Genomic DNA, 12519 nt, shown 5'->3' with positions numbered 1-12519 from the left:
CTTTAGCAGTTCCCTTAATCCCTCAGTTCCAGGGGTGTCAGGCAGCCTGAGAAAGGGCACTGTGAGGGACAGGCACAGGGCATTCAGTCTTGTGCCCCCACCCTGGGTGTCTGTGCAGGGCTGATCTCCACAGCTCAGCAAGGACACGGTGCAGTTAGAGAGGGAGCAGAGAAGGGCAAATAAAGCAGGAAAGGATGGGAAGCTCATGCTACAGAAAATGAGACTTCTCAGGTTTTTGGAAAGAGGGGAGAGCCTGGCTGAACTTTGGGAAGTCACAGGGGCAGAAGCTGAGGTGAATAAAGAGCAGCTCCCACCGTCAGAGATTTGGGAGTTCTGGATGAAACCAGAGGAGGGAGAGTGACATAACATCACTTTCAAAGGAGATCATGCAAATTCATGGACAAGATTCAAGGTAGATCCTAGCAGGAATGAGCAGGAATGTTCCCCTGATGCCTTCACCCAGAGCTTGTGGGGTGGCCACTGGCAATGGCCCAGTTTCTGTGCCCTCCCAAACATCCTCTGCAGTGTCAGTGGTGGTCACAGGTGGCTCTGCTCCATCAGCTGCTGGGGCATGGCAGAGTGGGACGTTCCTCGTTAGCTATGCAAATCTGTATCATTACTGAAATGCATGCAAATAGGTTAATTAGGAAAGGAATTAAAAATGCAGTGTTCAGTTTAGTTCACTGTAGGTTCCAGCTGGTAATTTGTGTAGGGAAAAGGCCACGGAGCTGGGGATGGAAATGTTGCTGTGTCTGTGCAGGGAATGCTGAAGGATGAGGGCTGGAAAGGCATCCCTCCCTTTCTCTTTTGGAGGAAAGAGGTGATGGGAGGGCAAACAAACTGAACTGAATCCTGTGCTTGTTATCAGTGGGGCATGGTGTGAGCCATGTATTAGGTCTGTTTGAAAAGCAATGTGAACTTAGTATAATAGGGGACTTTAACTTCTATCTATCATGAATTTCAATGGTGATGGCATTCTGTAGGGAAATGAATGCAGGATTTAAATGTCCAGCTTTATATAATTTTCAACATGCTTGCTCATGGCCATAGGACCATCATCTGGAAAACATTTGGGAATTTTGCAGAAAAACATTGTGACACCACCTAGGCACTTTTGTATATGAAAGTGCAGCACTATTTGGTAGGATTTTCTGGAAATATAACCTTTTCTTTTTAATGTAAAAGTGCCTTTCAATTGTTCCATTACTTATGGAGAGGCAAATAAAGCAATTCCATAGAAACAAATCCAGATGAGCCATAATGGATAGCAACACCCTAGTCTCTTTGACTTTCCTCTGTGCACAGATAACAAAGCCCAGAACAGAATTCTATAGGAGGAGGAAAGTCTTGAACCTTAAATGCTAAAACTGAAGCTAGCAAAACCTGGTTGGTAGTTTGTGAGCCAAGCTTAATCTTGTCTTCTGCTTTTGTTGCTCTTGGTTTGCAGGTTACGATTAGTTGATGGCATTTTGAGGTATAAATGAATCAAGTTTTTCCACTGGGGTTATTCAGATTTCCTTGAAAATATGTCTGGGTTGAAACTCCTTTGGGTTGCAGCTGGGAGAGTTTGGCTTTACTATGAATAAAGGAGGATCCAGCTCTTAAAGGGAGGATCCTTAATGCCACTTCTGCTTCTGCAGCACCATTCTCATCACCAATTCTCTGTTATCTCTCACAGAGCTGGGTACAGGGGGAGCCCCAGGAACAGGGCCTGATTAAAGGCCCGTTTTGGCCTTGGCTGCTCCAGCAGGATTTTACTTGTTATTATCAAGGAGTGTCGATGCATCAGCGCTAACAATGGTCTCTGCCAGCCAGGGGATTTCCCTGCTGTGTCATCAAACCCCCCTGTGAGAGGGGCTTTTGAAGCGGTGCAGGGAGCCTGGCTCTGCCTTGTGCTGGGGCTCTGATTGTGGGGAGCAGCAGTGGAACTGCTCTCACAGATAACAACTGGTGTGGGAATCTGCAAAAAACTTCCTGAGCTCTGCAGTCTTGGCTCTTTTTTCCTCCCCTTCCTGGTGAGAATGAAGGCTCAGCACAAGGGAGTGGATTTGCAGTTGGTTCAGATCACTGTAGTCCCACTGAAGCCAACCAAGCTGAGCTGATTTACACAGAGTGTGTCCAGAGGCACTCCCAGCTGATGGCATTTTAAAGCAGTGACATTTAAAATGAATCAGTGCCACTGTGATGGTATTGCTCTCCATCACCTCAGGAGCACAACAGCTTCTCCAGGAAGCCAGGTTCTGATAAAGCCCTTCCCACTGAATTGTGTGTTATCTGGTGAAGAGGTTTTTTCTAATAAAAAGTTTGTTTCCCATCCAGTACTTATACCAGGAGCCATAGATAATAATTTAAAAAAAAATGGTTTGACCTTTTGTGAGAAACGCTGTAAACTTTTGCAGCAAAATATTGATTTTAGTGTATTTGAAGAAAAAGAGTTACAGGATTCACCTTAGTGGGAGTAAAAGTCGGAAGCCCAGGTGGAAACATCCCCAGCCAAAACTCTGTCCTTCAAGGGTTCCTGCTTGATGTAGTTTGAACACGTAGTTCTACATATGGATTGGAAAGAAAATATCAGCTGAGTACAATTTAATTAGTATGCTTTTTGAGAGCTTCCAGAACGCTGGGCTGTGGGTTCTCAGCTGGGAGCACCCACTGAAGGGCCTGGCAGTGGGAGAACAAAGCAGAGGGACCTTGGGAGGGGCCCCGAGGGTGCTGCTCTCAGAAAAGCTCTGGGGAGAGGGGCTGCAGGAGGAGAGGAACCCTGTCAGATTAGTGCTCAGATCTTTGCCACAACTGCAGGGGAAACCCACTGATGCCACAAACACTCCAGCTTGCTTGGTCCTGAGTGTTATTGATAAAAACAGACTTTATATGAATAGGAATGGAGCTCTCTGCAGTACAAGACCAAAACTTCACCAAGATATCAGCTGGCTATCAGCTGACCCTCCATGAAATTTCCTATGAAATGAAGATTCAGGCTTGTGGCTGGCAATCGTTACTGGTTTGTCTCCCTCCAATCCCCTCTCCTTGTCTTTTTTCTTTAATTCAGACTAAAAAATCTGCCCACTACATGCCAGTAAGCTTCTCCTGCTTTTAACTCCCATGTTATCTCTAGACGTGCTGGTTTTGCATGAGCTCTTCTGTGTGTGTAATCAACTAATTATCTCTTATATCTTCAGCAGATAAGACAAAGAAAAATTAAATTAGAATGAAACAGTAACAATTCTTCTAAAGATCAAAGTGTAATGATAACTACAAATTTTAACATGAAAAATTATGCAGTGTTGCCTGAACAGCATGGACTTCACATAGCTTTCCTATGGTCCAATTGATTATTTTGTATTATTTCCAGTGTAAAATGACCCAACTTCTGAGTAAAGTGAGTGGAAAAATACTAGAGAGTTAGGACTAGTCCAGAGTTCAACTTATGTATCTGTTAGTGCATTGATTTATCAAGACAGCAGTTAACACCTGATAGAAAATATTTCAATTTACTGCTGTTTTCATTGCCTAAAATCCAGTAATAGCCTGCTGTGACTGATACTTGGAGAGAGAAGTGTTGTGCAGTAGTGGTTTAGGGAGAAAATGGGTGCTCCACAATAAAACCAACTATCTTGGGATGCAGCTGGTTCTCCTGGCACGTGGCTGAGGCAAAATCCCTCCTGTATCAGTTTGAAATTCAGAGTTTGAAATCAGTGCTGCAGGATAATGATGTGGTGTGGGTACCATGTTCAGGCAGTGCTCCTCTCTGTGAGACCTCCAACATGAAAGCAAAGATGTCTCTGATATTTTGAGTTTCCAAGAGCTTCTGTCATTGTTACACATTTCCAAACTCTGGTTATGAAGAGCCAAGTGCCTGGCCTCGATTCCTTGCTTCCAGAGAGAGCCATTCAAATTCAGGTGGTGTAGCAGAGATGCAGCAGCTTTGTTACACCACTCCAAAGTGTCTGGGAACATTATTAAAACTGATAAAGTCCTTGGCTTGCCTTTTAGGGGAAATTGGGCCTAACCCAGGTGTGATTAATCATGGGCCCAGCCCTGGCATCACCCCTGGCCACCACAGGAGAGCTCGGGGCTGAGCCACAGGCCTGCCCTGTGCCCAACACACCTCAGTGATTCTGGGAAGATTCATCCTGAAGGATATAAGGAGATTCCTCCAGATCTTTTTGGTGCATGGGACAAAAAGACCACTTTTCCTCTGGGCTGCAGCATAATTGTGTGTCCTGCCAAATGCATTCTACAGCAGTGCTAATGTGTAGGGCTTGCACAGGTCTGCAAAGGAATTGCTATAGGAAAGGACAAAGGGGGCTCTGAGGCACTGCACCTCTCCAGCCCTGCACAGGGTCCTTTCCAGAGGGCTTGTTTAGAACACCCTGGAAATGCTGTGGGAAAGGTTTTGTACTCTGTGTTGCTTAGTGATGCTTTTCCATTAAATATGGGGAATTCAAAACAAAGCTTGTTTTTGATACTGGAAAATGAGGATCCTCGTGGAGATACCTTTTTTTCTTATATATATATACATATATATATATATGTATATGTGTATGTGTATATTTTGCATAGAGTAGCAGCCATGCCTTTGTTCCACGCAATGCACTTGCATTTTCTCTGTGATTCACCCAGGAGTGAGGGAGCTGGACAATTCCCCACATCATTCCAGGATTTGTTGGTTGCCTTATGCATAGCATCCTATGGACACTGAATGAGCACCAGGGATTTGCCTGCAGAAGTTTAACCCAAGTGCATAATCAGACATCTCCCTCTGTACAACAACCACAGGGCACACCCTCATTTGTTCTGTAGCTCTGGGAGGTGGAGGAGTTTGTACAGTAGGCTGGATGTTATTCAATAAAATATTCCCTCAGAAGCACATACTCTGTGACAGTTATTGGGCAAACAGATTTTTATCTGAATGCCAAGACGTTCATCTGGCCCCTTTCTCTGCCTGTGTGAAAGCATTCTCTTTTACAAAACTAAAGATGAAATTAAGACCGGGATAACCTTTTGGGGGAATGATAACGAGGTCTCTTTTCTGAAAGATGATGTCACAGAAAAATGTGTAAGGAGCATTTATTTGAGAGAGTAGATTTACAACTGTCACTGTCTGCTCCAGAGCATTGCCCTCTCTAACAAAGGGATTACAAAGAGACTGGAGAGGGACTTTTCCCAAGGGCATGCAGTGATAGCCAAGGGGGAATGGCTGCCAGTGCCAGAGGGCAGGGCTGGGTGGGATCTTGGCAATGAGGAATTGTTCCCTGGCAGGGTGGGCAGGCCCTGGCACAGGGTGCCCAGAGCAGCTGGGGCTGCCCCTGGATCCCTGGCAGTGCCCAAGGCCAGGCTGGACACTGGGGCTGGGAGCAGCCTGGGACAGTGGAACTGGATGAGTTTTAAGGTCCCTTCCAACCCAAACCATTCCATGATTCTCTGGTATCTCTGTGCTGCAGAAGTGTGCAAATAGGCAATGGACTCAGCTGAGTAAAAGGGATTTCTTTGCCTCTGCCATGGTCTGAGAGCTCATAAATGCAACCACTGCAAGATGTGCCTGCAGCAGTGTTGCAGCTCAGACCAGAAGTCTGATTTTGGAGGAATCCTCTGAGAGTCTTCACTGAGACGCTCTGGCTGACAAAGCAGAGTGGTCTGTGTGTCAGCACTGGGTACTTGGCACCAACTGATTTATTTGCTTGAGATATGCTCCTTTTGAGTCATCCTGCATCCTCCTGTAGTCAGGATTTCTGGGTGCTTTTGAGTGGCTACCATTGCTCATACCTTAAAATGTAGGAAACTGTAGGAGTTGTCTTGCAATTCAATTTCCTACAGCTGTAAACCCATCCAAAGAAAAATAGGAGTGTTCAGAGGAGCACAGGTCAGTTCAGAGACAAGCTTCAACTTTTTTCTACTTATTCAGAGCTTGGAAAGTCTTTGACATTGCTGTCTCTTGCTTGAAGCATCATGTTCTTTGATCTTTATGTTGTCTCATCTTTATCCGCTCTGTTACAATTTCTCTTGCTTTTATAGTGTCTGTATTTTTCCTTATGATAAGTTTTGCAGCATTATAAAATGTCTTCAAGAATTACTTTATTGTTTCAAGCCCCCAAGACATTTGTCTTTATTCCACAATCTGTTATTACCTTCAGTATTATGCTACCTTCTTTCCTGCCTCTGTTGCAATCTCTGCTGGTGCTCTTTGTGTTTCTGCACTGTGGCTCCCCTCTTGTCCACACTGACAAATTAATTTTCAGTCCTTCCCTGTATATACTTTTCTCACTCATTACTTTTGTTGTCTGCTTCGTCCTACAGCTCTCAGACTGAAACACAGAAAACCAGTCAGCTTCCCTGCAAAGAAATCAGATTATTCTTCCCACCTCAGATGGACCCTTAGTGGTACCTTAAACAGCCTTCTTAGAAATTCCATGGGTTTTTCTCCACTGTCCTGCAGATTGTGATATGATCATCTATCAAATGAGATCCAAATTTTGTGTCTTTTCAAAAGGCAAGACTGGCTGTGAGGGGTTAGCACACAAAGCAATTCTAGCCTGGATTAATGAGCACAAAATGAAAGCAGCCAGGGTGCTTTTGTGGGGAAGCGTGCTGGTGTTTGTCACACAGCGTGTGCCCTGGCTGGGGAGGTGCCCAGGGGGTTGTGTCAGGAATAGCTGGTGCTGGGAGCAGAAAAGGCAGCCTGTGCACGGAGGGGAGGTGGCAGGGCTGCTGTGTGCCTGGATTTGTATGGAGAGGAGGAGGCTCAGCCTCACCAGACAATTGCAAGCATGCTCTGAAGGAATATTGCTTCGCTCAACTAATAAAGGAATGCGCTGCTGTTGGTGCTGCTACCAACAGTAATCAGTTTTACTTGTTTGTGGGGAGCAGATTTGTTTCAGGACCTGTCAGCAAGACTTGAAATCTTGGTTAACATATGTGTATGGTGAACTAGAGCCTGGATTTACTAGAGACGTGAATTAACAGGCTCCTAGATTTGAAGAGTTCAATATGATTTTTTTTCCTGCCTATCCCCTTTCAAATGCCTGTGACATCAGTATGCTGAGAATGCTCTGAGTGGATTTAAATCTTTATTTAGCTGTATCTTCTGGTTGTCCAGGGAATTCTACAATGAAATATGTCAAATTTTTCCCATTAGTGCTGTGCAGATTGAAACACAGATGCTGGCTGTATTGTGATCTAAATCTCTATCAGATGGTCTAATCTGGCTCTAGACTTCACAGAGACTTTCAAAAAACCCTTTAGCACTTAGCTTCTGATAGGGCAGCTTTAAGACTTGTTAAATAGGTTACCAAGCTCATGTACCCAGCTCTCACTTTTTGCAGATTAGAACAGCAACAGCACTGGGGGGAAGGAGCCCCAGTTTGTGCTGAAGATTGGGCAGGGAAGGAAGGTTTGAGAGGGTGATAGTCAATGTGGTGGAAAGATCAGAGCTGTATCCTGAACTCAGCAGATAGGACTGCAGTTTTTCTGCACCACTGATATTGCAACTGTTTTTTGACAAATCCCTTTGTGTTCTGTATTGAAAACAGACTCATAAATAGAGCCCTCTTATGGGGAATTCAATATATTTCTTAAAATTCACTCTAAGTCATTAAAATATGTTTGGGAAGTGTATACCAAGAATATTTCTGCTGTGGTATAAATGTGCTGCACCTTTTGGTCAAAACTCTGGCATCTTCAGAAGGGAAAATAAAAATAAATGGTAGCAAACAAAGAGCAAACAAACCATGGAATATCATTAAGGTTACAATTGATGCCGTTGCTGTTCCTGCAGCTCTGACAGTGTGATCATTTTGGATAAGTGTTTTATTAAGACTGAGAGCCTGAATCTCCTGTTCATTTATATTTAGGAACTGAACTGACGCATTTTAAAAATAGACATGGTTAATATTCTGAAATAACAAAGAATATGTGGAGTTCAAGGTGTTCTGAACTGCAATACAAAGAGGTTGCCTCTCTGAAAATTAGAGAGGATCAATGTGTGCATGTACTTTGTTATGTTAATGGATGCTTCGAGCAGCACCACAAATTATTGGATGACTAGCAGACTCCTGGGATTGCTTTGAGTATTTCTGATGCTCTTCATCAATCTGTTCAGTTATTCCTCTCAGTTTCTGAGGGCAGCTTTCATTGCTGCAAATTAGATCTCTTATTTGAAAGGAATCATGTGTTTTAAAAGATAAAGACAACCCCCAAATCTGGCCCAGATTTAAGATTATTTTTCCCTTTCTTTGCATTCCATTCTTGTCATTATTCCAAGCTACATCTGGGAACAGTGCTGCAGATTTCTGAGCTTGGGGTATTCCTTCTTCTCATTCAGACAATGTATGGATTGCACAGTGCTTTTATCTCTAAGTCATGCCTGCTCTACACTCACATTGCCACTAAAACCTGAGATTAATTCGTCCAGCACAGTAATCGTGGCATTTAAAGACACCATGCACCTCAATGATGCACTATGAGAAACTGTGATTTAAATTAAATGTTAGCCAGAATTTTGCTCTTTGACATTGTTTAAACAATTTTCCTGTCTGTTGGCATGTCAGTTTAGACAAAGGAGGGAAGAGTGAAGAGCCAAAGATGTTCAATAATACATGGTGGTGGTCTTCCCAACTTTGATCTGGGAGGAGAGATTGGGATGGCACCTATTGCTGTCTTGACAGATTGCATAAGGTCACCTTGCAGAAAAGTAATTTAACTTGTTAATTAGTTGTGAGATGTTTCAATTATCCTGGTGTCTGGGGGCCTGGAGCCTGCCTGTGAACATGTCTCCACCTTTGTTATTGCAACCTGATTTATCCAAAAGCAAGACAGACTTTTTGATGGTTTAAGGCATTGCTATAAAGGATTTATTTGATTTGTAATTGGTCCCTTCCTAATGAAGAGCAGAACAAGGAGGAGCACAATGGTGCATCCCAGACCCCGCTGGTGCTCCAGCTCTTGGAGAAATGATTTCCATGGAGCCACACCTTTCAGACAGAGCAGTGCCAAGGTTACAAGGAAGGGCTCCAGTAGGTTGTTTAAGCCAGCAGAGTCACAGAACAGTTGTTTTGGGGCTTCCCTTGCTCAAGGGTTGTTGTGAAGAGCAGTAGTGACAACAAACCTTTAACTAATACCCTACAAGAAGAAAATTTCCACAAAAGCGCCTTTGCAGGAAGGTAAACTTCCAGTACAAAGCACTGCAAGTAACTGGGTAAAAAAAGGTATCTGGGGCAATCCTGGGCACACCTGGAGCTGGTGGAGAAGGGATTGAGAGCAGCCCTGGGAGAGGCCCTGGGGGAGCTGTGGGGCAGAGCTGGCCCTGCCCCGGCCGTGCCCTGGGACCCCAAAGCCCTGCCCTGGGCTGAGCCTGGTGTGGGCAGCAGGGAGGGGATTCTGCCCCTCTGCCCCTCAGGTGAGACCCCACCTGCAGAGCTGCCCCAGCCCTGGGCCCAGCACAGCCAGGACCTGGAGCTGCTGCAGAGAGCCCAGAGGAGGCACCAGGATGAGCAGAGGGATGGAGCAGCTCTGCTGGGAGGAAAGGCTGGCACAGCTGGCATTGTTCACCTGCACAGGAGAAGCTCTGGGCTGAGCTCAGGGTGGCCCTGCAGGGCCTGAAGGAGCTGCAGGAAAGATGGAGAGAGACAATTGCCAAGGGCTGGAGGGACAGGAGCCAGGGAATGGCTGCCAGTGCCAGAGGGCAGGGCTGGATGGGATCTTGGCAATGAGGAATTGTTCCCTGGCAGGGTGGGCAGGGCCTGGCACAGGGTGCCCAGAGCAGCTGGGGCTGCCCCTGCATCCCTGGCAGTGCCCAAGGCCAGGTTGGACACTGGGGCTGGAGCAGCCTGGGACAGTGGAAGGTGTCCCTGCCATGGCAGGGGTGGGATGAGAGGATGTTTAAGTCCCTTCCATCCCAAATCATTCCATGATTCCAAGCCTTGGGCTGATCTATTTGTAGCTATAAATTCATTGGCTTCACATGAACACAGAGAGAGCCTCTGGAGTCTCCTCCCAGCACGTGCTGCTGCAGAGAGCTGCACTGATCCTCTCTCAGGAGTGTTTTTTTCTTTTTCAGCAGCTCGAGGATTATTTAAGCCAGAGATGCACTGGGTGTCTGGGCTTCATCCTGCTAACACGCTCAATGCTCAAAGATCACTCAGGCCCACATCCCCTTTATTCCAAATGCCCAGAGGGGTGCTGGCTGAGGGGACAGGCTGCTGTCCCCAGCACCCTGTGCAAGGCTGCAAACAGCCTGTGTGTCACACCAGGCTCAGAAGGAGGGGGCCCTGTGCTCCTCTCTGCTCTGCTGGGAGCAGGGGACAACAGGGGGATCAATATGAAGAAATGAGGCAATAAGCATAAAATTAGGGCAGGCCCAGGACTGAATGAGGGCTTTGGAGAAGTGAGAGGGGAAAGGGCTGAAGCAGGGGCAGAGCCAGCCTGGATTTTCAGACAGGTCAGCAGTGTAGTAACCTGTGCCTTTGCCTCGAGAAAATGAGATTAAAGAGCTCTGTCAGAGCTCTGTATGATAACACTGCACAGCACAGGCCCTTTGGGCAAGAGGGCCCAAGCCCTTTGGAATTCTGAATAAAACAGCAGAATTGTGCCATTGCCAGTTTCTGAGCATCTCTGAGGGTATTTATTCTGTCTGTGTCTCCTTGGTGCAATTGGAAGGGGCACAATTTGTGAGGGGAGAGATGCTGAAATGGGTAAGAAGGCACCCAGGGGCTCATACAGAAAAGCAATTCGACCCCTCAAAATAAAGTACTTTTTTAGTAGTGCTAAAAGTACTAATTTTTCTTTTGTCCTTCTGAAATTTGGATGAGAGATTATCTTTTTCTGGTTTAATTATTCAGTTTTATTACCTATTTTGCAGACTATCATTCAGTTCTAACAAATGATCTTCAGTAAAAGGAAACTCCTGCTTGTTATAAAGATTTAGTTCCTGGGAAAGATGAGGTAAAAAGCTGAAGCTGAGTGGAGTGTTTATTTCTGAAAAGCAAGGTGTGAAGGGATGCTTTCACTTTCTCAGGATATGGGGAGGGTGCTTCCCAAAATGAATCCATATGAAATGGGAATTTCTAGAACAATCTTGAGAAAGATATTTAACAGGATGTCTGGGCACTCACTGAACTTTAAAAGGTGTTATATGCTTAATCTTTTAAAAGTAATATTTGAGAAAGGGAAAAATATAAAAGAGCAAATCTAGCATATGGTTGGCTGGTTAGCACTTCTTACTGCAAGGCTGTTTTTGCTGTAATGTTCCTTCCTGCCAGACTGCTAAATCTGAGGAGTGAGGACTTTCTTAGAGCCTTTGAGGGCCCTACTCAGCCTTTTCCATACTGGAGAAATAGAAAGACAGCAAACTTTCTTGTTTCCAAAGAGGAGTCAGAACAGAGCAGTCTGTGGCAATAAATTTAGTCTGTAGCTGAATTTATTGTGCCATGGGCTTTGCCATTCTCCCTTTCCTTGCCTACCTGGGCTGATCCAGACCATTCTGAGGTCAAGGACAGAGCTTTCATCTGAGGGGGACTTTCCTCTGAGTCTGCCAGAGCCTCAGGCTCACACTTGTGGGAACTCTCCTGTGCAGCTGCTGAACATGGGAAAGGTGAGATTTCCATGGTGGGAAATCAGACAGGAGGAATTCCTTCTTCTTTTGATTTTACCTTGGTTCACCCATGGTGCAGGATGAGGTGAAGGTTCCATAATGTGACCACATTTCTGACAGTGACCACAGAGCTGACTGTGTGACCAGAGTGTGACCTTCTAGCTCACTGAATTCATGTAATTCACATCTCTCCTAGGGGTTGGTTTGTTTTCATTTGTTTTTTTCCCCTCCCTGACTTGTATTAACATAAGGATGCAGTTTATACTATAGAGTTCATACTATTGGTAGAGTTTTTCCCTCCACAAAATACCAAGCAGAGATCATTAGGTATCTTGGGTCTTCCACAGCAGAGAACAGTTATGAAAGGGGAAAAAAAAAAGACAATTTCATGTAGGTACTTCATTAAAGTGGAGGATCCTGTTGGGCTGGAATCCTGGCAGTAACACACAGAACATGTATGACCTTAGCAGCAGCAGGCGTTGCAGTGATGTCTCATTAAAGCAACATTTGTTAAATCATCTCACCCACCGTTAACATTTTCAAAGTGCAAGGAATGGAACATAATCCCTCTGTTCTCCTTGCTGAAGATATTTCCAAAAGAGATAATTCTGGTCTTGGTGTCTCTTAAATCAATTTGTACGCAGCTCAGCCTGTGCTCCAAAACTTGACCACGTTCTTGACATTAAATTTTATATTAAACTAGGCATGATTCATTTGAGTTTGGTAGTGAAAAGTGTGAGTGCTCATTCCTTTTGCAAGTCTCACAGATGCAGTCACATTGTGCTGCAAAAACCAGCAACAGCTCCTCCTTTTTTCTCTGAAATATGTTCAGGCAATCTCACACATCTCTGACGTTCATCAGTCAGTTAAGAGAAAAATTAAAACTCTGCCTTTCTGAAAGATATTTTTTAATTGAGATAGAAGCCACTCTG

The sequence above is a fragment of the Molothrus ater genome, chromosome 12 (genome assembly GCF_012460135.2).
Source record: "Molothrus ater isolate BHLD 08-10-18 breed brown headed cowbird chromosome 12, BPBGC_Mater_1.1, whole genome shotgun sequence".
Taxonomy (NCBI): domain Eukaryota; kingdom Metazoa; phylum Chordata; class Aves; order Passeriformes; family Icteridae; genus Molothrus; species Molothrus ater.
The sequence above is the reverse complement of the archived record's forward strand: the minus strand, read 5'-3'. Positions refer to the sequence as shown.